Here is a 19,977-nt window from a genome sequence, read left to right as displayed (position 1 = left end):
TTTTATTTTTTCATTTTTTATTTTGTATGTTTTATATTTTCAAGATTGGTCACAAAATTAGTGTCATCCATATTTGGGTGACGTGGCGCTTAACCACTTAGCTGCGTCGATATATTTTGAAGATAAATATTGTTACGCGTTTTATCAATTATACCGGGTGTAGTCTTTTTGATAATTATTCTAAAGCGTACGAAAATTATGAATATGTCGCCATAAGCATTTTGCAATAAATCGTAGAAGAATTGTATTTATTATAAAATATAAAATTGCCATTTCCCTATGACGTGTATATACGTTGTACGCAGCTAACAGGTTAACGTGTTAAAACAAATCTGACACCGTACGAAACGATTTACAATATCGCGCGAATCAGGATAACGCTCAAGTTTCAGGTGCGCAGTGCTTAATTAAATATTTACCGTGCGATAGATAGAGTAATATGCACAGGAAGTGCGTTTTCACGTTAAACGCAGCAGAAACAATATTCTCATTCGCTTCATTGGTTACCCGTACGGGACTGTCGCGTTTCCACGGTGTTCCACCATCTTCGTTCGCATCGCGCGAGAGAGAGTCTTGTCTGACCGCCGCTGCCCTCCGAGTTTCTCTCTGCATTATTTCCACAATTTTGCAGTCCATTGAACGGCGCTCCTTCTTTCGCAACGAATTTGTCTCGACGTAGATGAAAATTTAATTCGAACCGCTCCGAGTGATAGATGATCCTCGCGGCAAGTCTTCATTTTGTGCTCGGGCTTTCGTTTCCCTTCTTCATCGATGTACAGGTTTTACGCTCGTAATGTATCGTATTCACCTGTCTGGAAATTGAACTAATCGTCGCGCAGATTTTATTCGATCTTACGCGAATCAAATTCGTAAATAAAATTAATTTTATCGTAAAATTGGCCATCTTTTATATCATGTTTAAGAACACTAATTTGTATGGTTATTTATAAATTAATGTACCTGCATTTTGTTACAAATTTTCATTAATATATTCCGGAAATATATCAGTCATTAATCTTCATTAATCACTTATAGAATATAATATAGAACGCGATATGTAAAAAGGTTTTATTCGACCCTATGCGAATAAAATTCGTAAATAAAATTAGTTCTATCGAAAATTGACCATCTTTTATATCATTCTTAATAACACAAATTTATATGGTTACTCATAAACTAATATACCTGCATTTTGTTACAAATTTTCATTAATATATTCTATAATTATATAAGTCATTAATCTTCATTAATGATTTGTAAAATATTCAATTTTTCTGATTTCATACGAAGTTTATTGACGTATAAGTAGAAATAAGTGAAATTTATTTTCAAAAATGTGAACGCGATATGTAAAAAGGTATTATTCGAATCGAAAATAAATATAACCTGATAAAGGATTACTTTGAAAAGTAAAAAGGGGTGAAGCAGATCGGCAACGTAACCAACTTAGAGCGAAAAAGCATTTCAGTAAAAAAATTCATAAACATTGTCTGAAATACTTCCGTTTTAGTTCGCGAAGTTAAAGCTGTTTGAAAGACGTCGAGGGAACTTTGTATTTGCAATTGTTTCGTACCGAAACGTTGAACCGTACTAAAAGCTTTGCCGATAATGGATCGTAAAACGTTATAAAATTCAATTGAGTGGTCGTGTTAAAGTAAAACGTTTATTTTATCTCGTGTCACCGTTTTATCCACCCGTGAAAAGTCAGGCACTACGAAGCGTACAAATATTTCAAAATAGTTAACGAAAACGCCTAATTCTCCGATCACAAAAACCCTTCCCGATAACAACTCTGAGACAGTGCGAAAAATTGAGAACAACATTATTTACATTCACAGTTGCGTTTGCTGCAAATATTAATACACCATTCTGCATTGAAATAATCGGAAACAGTTCGTAAAGTCAACCAACTTCCGCATCGTAAAATCCTCGTTAAAAACAACAACGGTTCGTGGTCCTGCCCCAGCTTAACGTGTTAATGAAAATAAAATTGGTCGTTCGCTATAGAATAAACAATTCGAAGTTGTACACGATTTTCTGTATAAAAGCCGTATAAAATTCAATTAGCGATTCGCATTAAAATCTGCAATTCGTGTCGTCGTTTCATCCGCTGCAAATTGTCAAACGCGATCAAAACGCTCTCTAAAACATTTAACAATATTGGCTGATCGTGTGCCTGTAAGCTCTTCGTCGATTCTAAATTGCAAAGTGCATAAAGTTCGGTGAAAAACTCGTATCGAAATAAAACGTGAAAAAAGGAAGCTCGTGTCACCGTTTTATCTGCAAACGGGAAGTCAAAGAAAATGATTGATGAAAATAGTTAGGCGATGGTGCACGCCGGTCGAATGGAGAGAGAGAAGAGGGAGAGAGAGAGAGAGAGAGAGAGATTCGTGAAATGCCCTCCGTTAAAACCGGGCAAACATTTTTTTTATTCGTCTTCCAGGCAGGATCGAAAGCCGCATCACTCCGCGCTTTCTCGATCCGTCGACCGCGCATCGCCGTAATGAATCGCCGGGCCAAATGATTAATCGCGACTAATCGAGTTTCCGGCGGATTTCCATTCCCGACAACTGACTCGCCGCTGCCGGTGAACTGATACGGTTGCTGTTTCGTGTATCCGCGGGCCGCGTTCGATTCGGCCGAAGCACGGGGAACTGGATTTGGGGGCCGCGCGACCACCGAAGATAAAGATAAAGGGGACGCGAAACGAACGAAAGATCATTGTGAAATTGATGACCCGCTGCTACGGTGCACCGGGGCGATTTTAACCCTTTGCGCTCGAAGCCGTTTGAACAGCAAATCTAAAATCATTTCTCTGCCTTCTGATATTTCCATTTTATATAACAAAGTGCAATTTTGTGCACACGTAATTGATTCTTGTGATTCATACTAACAGTTCGACTTGTAACATTTTTCTAATCTTTTAATTTTTAATTTGAATCTTGTAACTTTTTAAATCGAAACTCTATTGGTACAAAGATTATTTTGGAACGTGACAGAAAAATTTGTGTGGTGCCCCAGAGTCACCACTCGAGTGCAAAGGGTTAAACTCGTTACGGCACAGCCTTGACCTCGCGGCAAATAAAACGCGTTATTCGCAGCCGCGAAAGCGAATGAACACGTTTTATTTATCGTTAACCCCTTAACGATTATGTCCGTGTATATCACGGATACATCAAGCGAACGATAAAGGTTATTAAACCGTATAAACTGCATCAAAGAAATGACCTCATGGACGACAACTAAACCATTTGCTAACACGAACCTTGAATGTTGTACGAAATATACTTTAAATATTATAAATATTATTAAAATATTATTAAATATTATTCTTTAAATATTATACTTTGTGAATTTTTATTAAAGTACAAACATTACTTAAAAACTGTGTATTAATTTTAGACTTGAAAAATATTATACTAACTTTATGCTCGAGAAATAGTAATGTTAGCTTCATACTTAAAAAATATTGTACTAGCTTTGTATTAAATTTTGTTCTGAATTTTTCACGTAGATTCAATCACCCCTTCTTGATTGTGCCCCGTTGCACCCTTGTATATCAATACTTTATAAATTTTTATTACAGTATAATCTTTATACTTAAAAACTTTGTACTAACATCATACTTGAAAAATATTATACTAACTTTATACTAAATTTTATTCTTGATTTTTCACGTAGATTCAATCACCCCTTCTTAATTGTGCTCCAGGACAACCTTGTATAAATAAAAATATATTTGTGCGTTGAAGCGCATTAATGCGGTCGAATTTGAAAGCTCTTCGTTCTATAATATCGCGGAAACGTCAAGGAAAGACTTGGAACGCGGAGATCGGCCATTAGAATTTTACTTGTTTGTAGAACAATTTTCTCAGCAGACCTTAAAAGGGAGGAAGGAAATGATACGGTTTCAGTTACACACCGTTTCGATGTCTCTTTGTTGCACTTCTAAAACGATTACCCCCCTCAGGTGTGTAATTTCCAAGATTGTTTTTGTTTCATTTAGCCGATACTGCTGGCCAGCAATTTCTGTACAAAACATTTTACACACAATTCGTTCTACGGTGTATCCGCGTGGAACGTAACAGCAACAGAGAAATTTCTCTCCCCCTTTTTTTTATTATTTTACTCGCCGGACAAGGATGAAATATCGATTTCAGCGTTTCTCGGAAATTATGTTATTAAATCAATTTACTTGTATTATTTAATAAATATAGTTATGTTATTATATTATTAAATAAATTTTATTATGTTATTATATTGTTAGATCAATTTAATTATGTTATTATATTATTAAATCAATATAATTACATTATTAGATCATTAATTTATATTCGAAAATCGTTATACTGTTACAAAATATAATTGGACCAGTAAAAAAGTAAACAAATCTCAAGAAAAATTGCTCTCTTTCTTTCTTCGCTTCACTGTATTTAAATCGTTGCATAATTATCTAATCTTCGACAATTATATTTAATAAATTTATCGTTGCTATTTAAAATCGATATTTTCATTTTTCGTAGCTTTATTGTAACCATTATAGCTATAAATTAAAGTTTAGAAAACTTGTCAAGATATAAATTATTCTTCATAATCGTAGTTAATTAATAAACTAATAATTCTCACCAAAAAAGATTCAGTTCCCTTTTGGATAATTTGGAAGAAGTTATGTATCTGTAAATGGCGTATCGTTGCTTTTTACAGCGCTGTTGCGTAGCCGCGTCAGTGAAAAATATAAGCGAAGCATCGTTAACAAGATGGACGTTAGCGTGAAAACCGAGGTGCGAAGTTTGTAACGCGCTGTAGGAGAACAGATAGCTAAACAAAACAAAACCGAAGCTGAACTCCCGTTCGTTCGGGCCGTCTGTACGGCGGTTAGAGACAACGCCTCTCTGTTCACAATTTCCATTGATCGTAAAACGCACACGGATCTATATATTTCCAGCCGCTTAATTGCTCTCAAAATGTCCTCGTTGCGGGGACCCCCCCCCCCCCCCTGCCCCTCCCAGAAATCTAGTTCAATGGTTTTTGGCTCGGTCTCGGTGAATAAAACTTCCGGGACGGGATCGCCGCGCCGATCGTAGGAGAACACGGGGAAAGCGAAAAGGGCGTGGCAAAAGGTAATGCGGTGATTTTCGAAAAACCCGCGGCGTTATTACACGAATTGCGCGTCGCACGTGTCAAATCAGTCGCAGTGGGAGGTCGGACGCTTTGACTACCAAACAGCTACCATAATCGTTCGAGAACAAGAATTCTCTTCCCACAATTTTATTAAATAATTCGAATACATCGTAATTACAACGAATTTTTTTGAAATGAAAAATAGTATTTCGTCATCTCAATATTTATACAATAAATCAATATTTTCATCATCTCAAAACAATATTTTGTTATTGTAATATTTAAAATTACAGAAAGCTAGGAATAATATCCAGATGTAATTGACTTTATTTTTATAATTGTACACAATAAGTTGAATAAATTATTTTCACTGATTTCAGCGTTTTAAGAAATAAATGATAAGGTTTTATATGCATTCACTTTTATAATCTCGAGACAATATATTTTTTTAATATTTAGAATTTTAGTAAAGTGATAATAATATTTTGATACTTTAGGAATATTGTAAATATATTTCGTAGGGTATTAATTTAGTAAATGGTTTTTACTAATGTATTAAAGGCTCATAAATAATTAAATCATGGAGGCTGAATAATAGTAACCGAATGAAACCAATATGGCGACAATTTAACCCCATAGATTTAGTAGAATTCTTTATGGTAATGATTGATAATAATAATTATAATATATTTTTGATACTAATAATTATAAAAGAAATTATTACTGTTACTATGCTATATCACTATTGGTGAATTGTTGGTTCAAAACGAAAATTGCCACCGTCGCGTATCAAGAACTGCTTAGACACGAATTACTGAATTTCGAAAATTGTGAAATAATCGCCGGTGTGTATCATGTTAAACGAATACTTATCGCACGGTGTGCTTGTTTTCAACATTCCGGTAATTTCGCGGCACGGTTAATGAAAATACGAATCCGCCCGGATATTGCAATCCGATAATGAAGTAACCAGCATGTAGCCCCGGACAACGGATAGGATAACATCGGTACACAACCATTTTCCAGTACGGTATCTTGTCTATCGATCGTTCAGCTGCTTGAAATTAAGTAATGTATGTAATTAGGCCGTGCATGCTGAAATCGGTGGCCAGCAAAAAGTGCGGCCGCCTCGTCGATCACCGAAAACCATTTAACGAGACCCATCAAACAGTCGTCGCCGCCATCAACCCCTTGCCGTACTTTAACGAGTTGGACTCGCGATGGAGATTTATAACAATAACATCTTAGGTATGAATATTTATCCGTTCCTTTAAGCAGGAATTAAATATATAATTCTCTCGTTAGCAATATTTGAATATTAACCCCTTTGCACTCGAGTGGTGACTCTGAGGCACCACTAAAATTATTCTATTACGTTGCAAAATAATTTTTGTAACAATAACGTTTGGATTTAAAAAATTGTCAAGTAGTAAAACGGTTGGTAGGAGTCACAAGAATAAACTTTCTATGCATAAAAATTTATTTTGTTAAATAGAATCGAAATAGCACAAACCAGAAAAATTATTTCAGATTTTCAGTTGAAATGGCTCCGAGTGCAAAGGGTTAAAGTAGATGTAAGCAAATAGTAAATATAAAATTCCTTTCTCATAATTTAGTGCGATGGACAAAATTCTAATCCCAGTAATTGTAAAGAAAATGGCACGTAAAGGGGTTGATCGCGATTGACAAGCGATTAACAATTGTTAACGCCGACGACGTAACGGAAATCACGATCGAAACGCGTGAATGGTTTGCAAGAAAAATTAATCAAGAAAAATCAACGACAAGCTCGAAACAAAATAGCTCGAATAAAAACGAGTAAATAAATCGGACGCGGACAGGAAATCGATAAATCGAACCGCCTACGGCCGGAAGATTAATGAAGCCAATTAAGCATCGAAAGAAAATCGATCGGACCTGTTAATTATTCGAGGAAAGTTAATGAGTTCATTCAATTACCGGGGTAGGTACCTCGCCACTGTTGATTTATGTTAACGGAAAAATTTTTGGGAAACCGGGTTAATTGTAGGAGCGGGTGGGGCGGCGGAGGGGGGGGGGGGTTAATTATTGGAGGCGGAATCAATGGAACGACTTATTTATGCGGCGAATGTTCGCCGTTGAATCTGGGCCAAAGCGAGTTGGACACCGATCCGAACCGACGAAGACTAAAAGAATACGGCGGTGGCAAACATTACGGGGGAAATCCGTGTAGCGCGATAAATATTTTCTGGTTGCGCACTGGATGCGACGATCCTAGGCGACACGGGGGTTGCCTTCGTCCCGTGTGCGCTAAGTTATTGCGCGTTGTACCCCCGTAGATGCAACGGGTGATCGGAACAGCAAGGATTCCCTGGTGCTTCTCGCAGGGCGCTCGTTTCTCCAGGACCGACTTAACCCTTTCGGTGCGAGCACTCTGTCCGCCGTGACACTCTCGCTGGACGAGGCCCCCCGCCGAAAATTGCCGCCGCGCATGACCAGTCCCGCTTTCTAAAAAGATATTTCCTAAGCGTTAAATAAAAACTGTGCTTAACACGTTGAATGCCACGGGGGTCACCGGTGACCGGCACTGAACTTGGCAGTGACGCCATGGGGGCCACCGGTGACCGGCGCGCTCAGATTGATGAAAATATTTATAATTTAAACAAATGACAATACTTATAATTTTTTGATTATTATCATCGTTGATGTAGTGGCGTGAGGAAATTAATGCCTTATAAAACATCTGAAAATAGTTTTATTTGTACATGAAATATAGTTTCATTATGTGATATTATATGTATCGCATAATAGAAAATTCATCGTGGCGCCACGGACAATTCCTGTAAAATGGGCGTGGCGTTCAACGTGTTAATAAAAGGGCATTTTTTAACAATAGTGTTGCTTGTAGCTTAAGAGATATTCAGAGGTACTTATATAAAATATTAAGAGTTATTTATATAAAATTCTGTCATTTATACCGGTCGTCGCACGGACGCCGGATATATCCGGCAGTCGTACCGAAAGGGTTAAAGGCGGACACGTATTGCCCCCGCTTTACGAGGCGGCGGTCTCGCGGCTAAGGGAGTTGTTGAGAACAGTGATAAAACGGCCCATCTAGAATTTGAAAGAACGATGGGGCGCGCGGAATGGAACATGTTACGTCGCCGCGGATTTATAGCGCGGAGGGATACGCGAAATGGCGTTTTGTACGTTTCTGGGAAAAAAATCGTCGTCATTTTTCTCATAGAAAGATTAATGCAGAATAGGAATGCAACTTCGAGATTCGCCCGAAGGTGTTCGTTGGCAAGGGCAGAAGGGGTGGTTAATTAACTTTTGCCTCGAAGAAGAATGTTTGTTGTTGGCAAGACTTTTAGGATTGTCGCAGAGGTTTATGAATAACGTTTGTTATAATATCGTAGGGAAAAGTATAGACTGGATATAGATAACAAAACTGATATCTTAATATTAGCCCATTGCACTATAATAACGAGTCAGACACGTGATAAAAATGTCACGCATGATCTACTAAATATGAATATTATTATTTTATTTCAAATCGAAACCATTGTTATCAGAGTACAGAAACGAAAGTAAATAAAGACAATACAAGAAATAGGAATTGTCCAGTCCTATTAAAGAAAATATTAATAATGAATATATGCTAAGTGACACAACATGGAAGGAATCATAGAGCAATATTAACCTTTTAGGTACGACGCGCCATTATAGCAGTATTCGCGGATATTTCGTGCTTTTCTCAATTTTATTATCAATTATTAAAACAAACGATTAAAGTGAAAGTGTATACAAAAAATATATATTAAGAAAAATGGTAATTTAGTTACGGAAAACTTCATTCGCGCAAAATCCAGCCGTGCCTAAAAGGTTAACGACAAGTGGACAAGATATTTAGAGCACTCACTCTCTCGCGTACTATACATTCAAACACACGGAAATACAGTTGTTTTCTAGAGATGAGGAAATTCGAGTGACGAGGTTAATTCTTAATAAATTGAGTTAGCTGGTCGTCGAGTGAAGAACGAGTTGAAATCCGCTATTTTTGAGGAATTTATAACAAGTGGTAATTTTAACTGCGTTTTAAATAGCATTGGAATCGGCTACTAGAATTCCAATTATTAACGACAAAATTGGCGCACGTCGATTAATAATAAACGCAATATAATCTAAAAGCAATCTGTTGCCTTATAAATATGATAAAGTTGAATTCATTTTAATTATCATAACTTTTATAACGGTGCGTGCCCTAATAAAATGACGTAATTAGTAATTCCCCATGGACAGATTCCTCATCGCAGATTTATGATTTCAATAATTATAGAATGAAAAATGTGAAACAGGTTATTTAACGCATCGAGCGCCGTCAATCGACCACTAAAATCCAGACATGGTTAAAGCAATTTAATTAATTAATTAAAGCGAAATTAGGAAGTTAATATTTATCATAAGGGGTGGCATTGCAACTCTTTCGCTAACGAAATAGTCTAGTCAAATTCAATTTGTTCATAAATATTACAATAAAAATGAATTTTCGAGATTGGTCAGAAATTAGTGTCATCCATACCTGGGTGACGCGGCGCTCAACGTGTTAATCGGCGTTATTAATATAACACAATGAAAAAGATGAATAGTACAAGCATGATATACTAAATGGAGATAAACGAACGCTACATCGGTAACGAAGACGATGAATATATAATTCAGAAGCGACGAAACGATACGTCGATTACATAGTAGCATACCTCGAGTATACAATAACGCTTTTCCGTAGACACGTGATCTTCCAGGGCTTTAGCTTCTCGCTTAATGGCGATTGACATTGCATAAACTACCGGACGCGACAAAGAACCTCTGGGGGTATGCGAAGCGTGCAACTACCCTCAGGCCTGGCACATCTTAAGGCCTCTCCTCGGGTCATCTTTGACCTACCTGGAGTGAAATAAGCGCTTATTTTAGCTGGAAAATAGATGCTCGCGAATTTTCTCAAAATTCATACATTGATCGACACAATAATTAAAATAAGAAGGAAACAAAATTCTATAATTTCTACTTTGTTTAAAGATTCGGATTTTCTATAAAGATTACATACATTGTCAATGAAAAATCAAGCGAGTTAACCCTTTGACTGAAATGAAAAGCTGTAATAAAAGAGAATTACTTCTTATATTATATTTACAACTTTATATTATGTTTGCATCACATGAATGTTATTCAGATTATGTTGCTTGCACTGACATCATATTTATAGTATGAATCATATAAACGTCACGATACATCGAATTGTTCATAAAAATTCCGCAGATGAATCAACGTCATCAGACATAGATGGAATTATTTTTATTCTCTTTTATGACAGAAAATATTACAAACGAAAATGTTCCTTACATTCGATGACTAATGTAGTTAGTACTACAAATTGACTTAACTAAATTTGCTAAACTAAATCAACCTTAGTTCTTCGTTATCATAATCGCTAAAGATCAGTTAATACGGGACATCAAAGGATGATCCCGCTTGACTCCACTGTCCGCCACTAACTCCAGCCTTTTTCCTCGTCATCATCCAATGCATAACGGTATCGGAAAAACTTTTAATTGGCGCATATGCGAAATATCTCGAAGCGCGAGGATGATGGCAATTTAAGCGCTACACACTTCGCAACAAAAAAGTCAGCTCACTTCACAATTAAGCGGTCTTCCTTTATTTAACGTTATAGTCGATGTTTTATTTTCAGGCAAACTTGCAAAACACTACCATATACAGACACGAAACAGAATTGAATGAAATTGAATTGCGCCAATTTGAACAATTTTATTTAAAAAAAAAGAATTTTACAAAGTTTTTAAACAGTCTTTTTGCTTTAATCGTCCCCATTCAACTGGAATACACGTTTTTCGTTCGACAATTGTTTCGAAATCGTCGATTGTTATTTCCATATACAACTCGATCGAGATTTCCGTAAAAATTGTCAACGATATTAAGAACGTAATCTTGATTGTAATATTATATACAGTCACTCCCATAAGTATTTGTACCCTCATTGATTGTAAGAGAGATTTGTCGAAATCAAGGGACGCATATAAGTTTTCGCAATAAACTTTTTATTATGAATCAACACATATATAAAGTTTATTTATAACTTTCTCCAAACTTTTCTTCTTCCGTCGCATCCAAAAATATTAAATAAGATAATAAAGAGTTTATCGCAAAATTTTACTCGCATCCCTTGATTTCAACAGATTTCTCTTATACGGAACGAGGGTACGAATACTTATGGGACTGACTGTAGTTCTTGAGAGTCTGTGCGAGTGTTTGAGTGTAACGCGGTACCTAAGTCCGGTATTCTCGGTTTTCACGCACTGAGAAATGCGGGGGTTCCTAGAGCCTGACAGTTTTGACAAGAATTACAAGTAGTCTATACCCTGTCGACTTTGGTTGCGTACTGCCCGATGAGAGAGATAAACGTGGCCCTTTTATACCTCGAAATTCGGTGGAATCTGGGTGCCAGGAATGCGTTTACCTGGTTTTTCGAGGAAGTGTTTCGTCTATGTGATTTCGTGGAAGTTTGATGCGTGGGATACCGCGACGCTCGGGGCCTTCTGTTTATTGAAAAACGCGCTGGTCGCCGACTAATGAGTCGCTGTAGGGGAGATAAGAATATTCGATGAATAGAACGTTTGATAAATGATACGTAACATAACAATCCCTTTAGGGCATGTAACACAGTAGTAATCGGAAAAATGCAGGTATAACGAATATAATTTGAGCGGTGTGTCGTTTATTTGTTTCGTCAAAAGATTCACGCATCAGTCGCAAGAGGCTGTTCTATCCAAAAATTAGACCGTGATTTTACCGGTATGTCGAAAATATCCGGCGTTCGGCTCCGCGAGTTTTCATATGGATGACGGATATATCCGTCGTTCGGCTCTGCGAGCTTCCACGTGGATGACCGATATATCCGTCGTTCGGAGCGAAAGGGTTAAAATACGTCAATGCCAAAAAAGGCCCTTGGCAGCTCAAAAATAGCCTGGAATCCTTAACAGTATTTACAGGCTCGCAATTACTTTATCGGCGAGCAGGATCGATGGTAAACGCGACCATTAACTTGTCGCGAAAGTAGAGTCTATTTAATTAGTCGGAATTGTTTGAATATCATATTGCGCCGCTCCGCATAACCGTGGTTACACACACTTCGGCGTTGCTCCAATTACTCTCAATAAGAGTTAATTGTTTCGCCATTGTCGTCGGTGTAACGCCACCATTGATATTCTGGTCTGTTCTACTGACCTAGCGTAGTGCAACAATTAATTTTGAGTTTCGGGAACGAAAAGACTTCTTTAGATTTTGACGAGAACTGTTCGAACTGGTATTTCGGTCTCGCGAACAATTTGCAGGAATTGTTTCTGAAACAACTGTTAAGATCATTTGCATTTTTGACGAAAATGATTTAAGGTTTTGAAGATGCAATTGTTAGGAATTGTTTTTGGAAGGACTTTTGGCACGTACATTTATGAGTAGAGTGTGGTTTTTTGATGTAAAATATAAATTTTATAAGATGCAAGTTAAACAAAAATTATTAATAATTCCGATAAATTGAGAGAACTCAGAAATATACGCACATTTCTTCAGTCTTTACAGATTGATAATTTCTTTGGTCATTTCTATAATAAATAAGTTTTTATTTTCGTATCGTATTATATCGTGTCTATAGTATCATATCATCATATCTTGTCATATTCTATATCATGTGTTATATGTCGTATTATACTCATATTATATAGCATATCGTATCGTATCATCATAATATCATGATATCATATAATATCACATTAAATGATATTATTAGTATATTAGTATTATTATTATATTATGTTATATTATATTATATTATTACTATTACTATTATTATATTATATTATATATTATTGTATTATACTATTTTTCCATTAGCGTTTAACATCGCATCGGCTGTTAATTTCGCGTTTAATTGTCCTGTTAGATCCTTTGATACAGTTGGGTTTCCCTCAGACAATTGATGGTATCTATAACATAGCCTTCAGAGGTCAAAGACATTTTTTAACGAATTTCACACTTCGGTGGAGTATTATTCAAGTCCTAATTAGACAAGAACATAATGAATCTAAACTACAAAGGATCTATGTATAAGATAGAATCCAAGTCTTTTCGGATGTCAGTTAAAATAGGGAATATGACGTTACCCGAGTCATTTTTGTGGATTTCTGTGAAGTAGGACGTTGGCGAATATTAAGTCTCGGAAAATGGACGTTCTGAGACGAAAACGGCAGACGAATGCAGAGTTACTATGACCCGGTGCTGAATTTCCATAGCATGCAGGCGTTAGGACGAAATTTTGCATAAAATATTACCGTACATCTGTAACGGCAGATATTGCATTTGAATAAACATCAAAATATAATTGTAATTTTGAATTTCATCGTTTCTGTCAACGTTACAAGCGGAACACTTACTGCGTGCAATATGGAAAGTTGAAGCTTTCGCTCGAACTTTTTAATAAGTTTTTCATTTACGTTTCCGCGGTGTACGTCTAGTAGAAATTTGTTTACAGGAAAGTAAGGGACTATAAAACGCAACTGTGAACTAATAAGTGAGACTTTAATTACAGCTTGCTGAAAAGATTGGTTATGGTTCAGTTATAAAATAAATGCAGCATCCTATGAATCGAACTTGCACAGTTGCATACGACTGAATGCTCGCTTGAAACATTAATTATAAACCTATAAATTGAAATCAATCGTTTTGCATTATTAAAGGACGTTTAAATACGTAAACTTCCGTCGGTGGATACAGGAAACGAGTTCATTCTGTCGGCGATTTAAGCCGCGGCGAACTTTTTTTAAATGGGGCTCGTCGACGCTCGCTTTCGTTATTTTTCAAACGGAAGCTTTTTGACTACTGGAACCTGACTTCTCGTCGTTTTTGTCACGTGTCAACGCAATCGCGATGCTTTGCTAACTGCGACAACTTCCTCGCAGTGTGTGCGCGCGCGTGTGTGCCGAAAGCACTAGCAAAAGTGCCATCAAGTACAGTTCGCGACAAAAACATATCACATCTTAAAAATAAGTAATTTTTAATTATGTATGCACGGCCATTGTGACGGCTTTCTATTAATAACTTTGTACGGCCATTTGTGACTGCCTCGGCATACCATTTACATAACTACTGTTCTAAATAAGTGTTAATTATTTGTTAAAATTAAGCAAATAAATTCAATACCAGAGCGTGTTCATCGAACCAGCAACAAATCAACCTAGCTCTTAACCCTTTGCACTCGAGTGGTGACTCTGAGGCACCACTAAAATTGTTCTGTCACCCTTTAAAATAATTTTTATAGCAACAAAGTATAATGTTAGAAAAATTGTTGAAAATGAAACTGTTGGTATGAATCGCACGAGTAAAATTGATATATATAAAATGCGCTTTCGTAGCTTGAAATGGAAATACTGTACACTAGAAAAACTATTTCAGATTTACAGTGAAAATGGCTTCGAGTGCAAAGGGTTAATATTGATCCTTCGAGCCGAATCGCGCGCGCTCTAAACAAATACGCGCGCGTCCATGGAATCGGTTGTCCAAGGGATTTTCGGGCCGAAAAGAAACTGTACGTCGCGATCTTCTTCGCTGTTCCGTTCGCGCTTTAACAAGTTAAATGTCGAAGCCATTTGTCCCGATTCGTCTCCCGTGGCATACGTAAACGAGCAATCAAATTGTATTCAAACGAGTCGATAACAAAGGAGAATTTACATTTATTGAAATGCCCCCGGATTGTTCGCTTTAAACCGGCCGGATCTATTTATTTAAATAGCGACGCCGAGTTTCAAATTCAAATACCCGCGGCTATGTATATACAGCTTGCTGTACTCGAAAAGAAAAAATGGGTTAGCAGGATCAGCTATCTTCGTATTCATTATAGATACAGCGTCGTTCGAAGTAAAATTCTGTATTTTTATCGTCTTAGCAATATATGCTGATTATTTCAAATTTCTTGTTGTTCTACTGAGAAATTCGAAATTATGTGAAGTACAAGTATTATAACTTATAATATATTATAAGTTATATTATATAATATTATATAATAGTATATTATAGTTATATTATATATAGTTTATTTATTATTTATTATTAGTTTATTTATTTCGTTCATTTATTATTTATAGTTTATATTATAGTTTATAATTTATATTATACAGTTACATTATATAGTTATATTATATAATAGTATTACAACTTATAATACTTCGATAATATTCTATATTAAAAGGTCGAAACATCGATGTTCGATTTTGAATTAATTGTTTGGTGATATACGGTCAATCGTTAAGTAAACTATATAAATATGAAAATTAATTCACGAGAATATCGACAGTGGATTACTTAAAAATAAGTAAATTATCTAAAGTAATTTTAAAAGCTGAGTATGAATTCTGTGGAATGAATTCTATTTAGTGTAATGTTTTATTCGAATAACAATTCTTTAATTATTCGTAAGAAATTGTTCAATCTATCTTATTGACATCAATCTTATTCATTCGGATAATTCTATAATTTTAATAATTCGAATAATCTTTCGTTCGTATAAATAATATATTAATCATATAATAATATATTAATAATATAATAAATTAATCATTTGCGAGAGTATCCCGATTTTTATCTAAAATTGTACAATTCTCTGTGACGGCAACAATTCTCAGGATGACGTTTGTAATTTTTCATTAAAGTCGTACGCTTGCGCCGGCACAAAAATGGCACGATTTCTTTAAATAATTGAAGTCCGTGTTGGATAACTATAGAGTCCAGCAGTTTGAAAAATGGTATTTCGAGGAACGCGTTGGCAAGCTGGAAATTTGACCTTTGAAACGGCGTGACTCTTTCCGTTCGAACGATTTTATCAATAATTCACATTTCCAATGCGGTTTCGGTGTATAATGTTTCCAGTCGTTAGCTATAAAAAAAAGATCGATCCCTTTAAATCGAGAAACGCACACATGACTCCTTAATGCTTGACCTGCTTGATCCGCCATAATTCCGATTTGGAAATCATGCGTGCATGCGTATTTAACAGGGTCTCTCAGTCCCATGAATATACTATAGATTTTTATGCAAAATAGAAACGGTATACCTGAGTCTGAAGAAAATTTTATAACACAAATTATATTTTATGGACGCAAATAAATAACATATTTTTTACACTATAGTACACTATAGACCGGTAACCTATTAATAAATAGAAATAGATTAAGTAAAATAAATAAAGCAAATATTATTTAATGCTAATTTTATGACAATATAAAAAAGTTTAAAATTAAATAACCGGACGGTACATTGTTAATGTAAAAATTGAACCTAAAAGCCTACGATCATACACCTAATCATTCAAATTATTTGAATTATTCAAATAACGAAAAACAAGTTGCATTTCCCGTAAAATTGATTAAACTCATTGAAGCAACATATAAATATCGTATAAAAACGTTTCAAGCAACATATAAATTGCATAAAAATGTATGAAGCAACATATAAAGGTCGCATAAAAATGTTTGAAACGAATATTGCTGAGGCAAAGTTTTAAATTGGATAAAAGCGAAGCCTTATACATTCTTGAAAATAAAAATTCGCTCGTTTATGTTGGAAGCTGTTTTACTTTAAATTATGAACTTCTAAATAGAATGCACGTTGTCCACGATTGTTTTACGTAATACAAAGAATCCATATAATACAAAGAATCCATATAATGCAAAGAATCCACATAATAAAAAGTTTTCCACAAAAATGATTAACCTGTCCGTTAAACTTTAATTTGAGTACGAATTCAATGTAAGATCGCAACCAAAGCGATAAGTGGAAAAACAGTTTACTTCCACCTCGATAATTGCTCATTATGCTTGAAATTGCAACAACACCGAGGCGCGTGCGAGGCGACCCTCGGCCCGGCAGCGCGACAGAAAATGTTGCGGGCGAAATAAATTCACACGGTCCCGTTAACAAGGGGCACCGATTGTAAAGGAGACAATGGATTTCCAAATGAGAACACCCACGGCGAGGATCAGAAATCATTGCGAGGACGGTTAGAGGTGGCGAAAGTTCGCGGCGCGCCGCTCCGCCAGCCTCATTACGAGAGGCCATCGGAGCAGAGCCGCGCCTTCCGCCCATAAATTACGATCACAGTTTCCCGGGCGCGCGCAAAGTATGCGATGAAAATTCCTGAAATCAAAGGCGTAGGATCGCGGAATGCATCCCCGATGTCATGCGCCGGAACCGCTCCAATTCCGCGTTCGTCGTTTTAAGCCGGCACAATTACACCGGTAGCCGAGGCGGACGGGCGGCGACCGGGACACGACACAAAGAGGGTAGGTAGAAGGGGGAGGAGGAGGGACGCCCGACACGACGGTAGGGAGAACACCTTACATTATATGGAGTCGAGTGCACGGTTAACACGTCCGTTATCGATTTCCATTCGTCCAAACAGATGTCAAGCGGGGCGACGTCGAGTGCAGCCGGCCGGCGCGCGTCCGTCACATTAACGGAGCAACAATATCGACACTACTCCTTTCGACCACAATGGCAACGGGGGGGTGAGTCCGTGAATCACGGTGGGGTGGACGGGAGGCGGGGGGGAGGCCGAAGGGAGGCCGACGATAACAAAAGCTTTCGCGCCGCGTCGCGAACCAGCCCCCGCGCCCGCGCGCGCGCGCGCACACTCGCGTAATTGCCACGGAACAAAAGAGTGGCTGAACGCGTGCACAAACGTTCGTGGAACGAGGCTAACTTGTTGCGTCCGTTGGCCTGTCGCTGCGGTGACAGTCCTCGACGACGAGAGTCCCCGTTGTCTGCTTTTGATTTTTTTATATCGCGTCGGGATCTTCGAAGACCGCGCGAACCGATCGACGAGACGCTCGAGGAAAAAAAAACGACGGAATCGAACTCGATTAAGATCCGATCCGATCGTCAATTTGCGACCCCGCTCCGGCTGTTTCGCTGCGAACAAGCCCCGAGGATTCATTGAGTGGAAGATAGAGAATCTTGGTCTAATCGAATCTGCAGCCGGGCTGTTGGAACCGTTAACTGGCGCGCCCGGGGCCCGGAAACAGTTGGAAGCGATTCTTCTTTCTCTCTTCTTTTTTTCAACACGGACTCTGCCCGCGTTGTTGGATAACGCCTTTCGCGGACTAATTTATTGTACGGTGTAAATTGTTCTTCATTAGCGATAGAAGGAATTGTAAATGGAACGATCGCTGGAACGCGGATTTTACTCATTTATGATGGTCGCGAGAAGGGGTAATATAAAACCGCGAAGACCTTCCAAGAATTTAATTTTCTACATTCCCATGAATAGTATTCTCGTGACCTATTTTACTTTATTCTACTTTTATTTTATTGATATCATTTATCGCGAAATTTAAAAGATTATATAATAATGTGGAAGCTTGCGGTAGTACGAGCTAATGTCTTTACCTGTATAATAGATAATAAATTATTGGTTAGTTTATAAAAAAAACCCATTTATATACTACCGGTTGGTAAAGTGTTGTACTATTGTTGTACCATTGTTGTACTATTCAGAAAGCTATTGCTTGAAATTAACAATATCAATTGCAATCAATTGATCACTACAATTAATTCTAAAATTCAAATTGATTGCTATACGTCATTTTTTAGTTGGCGGCATTCGATTCTATTTGCAGTGCTTTCCAAGTTTGCCCAAAAAGAAATTATAACATTAAATAAACAAGAATCACTTACCTTCAAAGCGTGCCATCTTCTCTTCTCGCGCGAATGTGTGCGACAGTGATCGTTAATCATTTATTTGCGCACGCAGTTGCGAAATTGGTGGTAGGAACTTCGCGACTGCCGCTATGATTTTCAGGAGAACTTTTAATGAATTCATCCTTTCATCTCTTATCTCGTGTTTCGTGTACGGTCGGACTTCAGAAAAAGTTTTAAGACTGGTAAATGTATTCCACCGTCTGTTATCTCTCTTAGATCGCGGGGCTACGGTTCTGCCTGCCCATTATCCAGCATGGGCGTCGTTGCTAAGCAATGGTAATTTCAGTCTGACATCGTGAACATTTTAAGTAAGTTAAAGAGCATTGTTATACAGATCGCGATTATATCTAAACGATTTGAGACTTATTTTCCATTTCAGTACAGTGTGCATATTTAAATTGTTGCCCGATTTCTCTTGCAATTTTTTCAAAAGTTTGTTTATCCACTGTCTGGCGAAGTAGTTCATTTAACATCTGGAATAATTTAATATAACTTTGACATAACCGCGATCATTTTAGTACGGTATGTATACTTCAATTATTACCTTATTTCTCAACTTTCGTTAATTAAATAAAATAAATTGCTGTTAATCTTTAAATGATTTCCATAACTTCCAACCAATTGCAATTTTTGCAAAAGTTTGTTTATCCACTGCCTGGTAAACTGGTGCATCTAACGTCTGAAATAATTTAGTATAACTTTGACATAACCGCGATCATTTTACTACAGTATATATACTTAAATTGTTGTCTGGTTTCTCAACTTTCGTTAATTAAATAAAATAAATTACTGTTAATCTTTAAATGGTTTCCTTAACTTCCAACCAATTGCAATTTTTGCAAAAGTTTGTTCATCCACTGTCTGGTAAACTGGTGCATCTAGCGTCTGATATAATTTAGTATAACTTTGACATAACCGCGATCATTTTACTACAGTATATATACTTAAATTGTTGTCTGGTTTCTCAACTTTCGTTAATTAAAAAGAGATACACGCTGTTAAACTTTCAAAGAGTGGTAAATTAGTCCACCTAACATCTGGAATAATTAATAT

The sequence above is a fragment of the Augochlora pura genome, chromosome 2 (genome assembly GCF_028453695.1).
Source record: "Augochlora pura isolate Apur16 chromosome 2, APUR_v2.2.1, whole genome shotgun sequence".
Lineage (NCBI taxonomy): Eukaryota > Metazoa > Arthropoda > Insecta > Hymenoptera > Halictidae > Augochlora > Augochlora pura.
Note: the sequence above shows the minus strand (reverse complement) of the source record.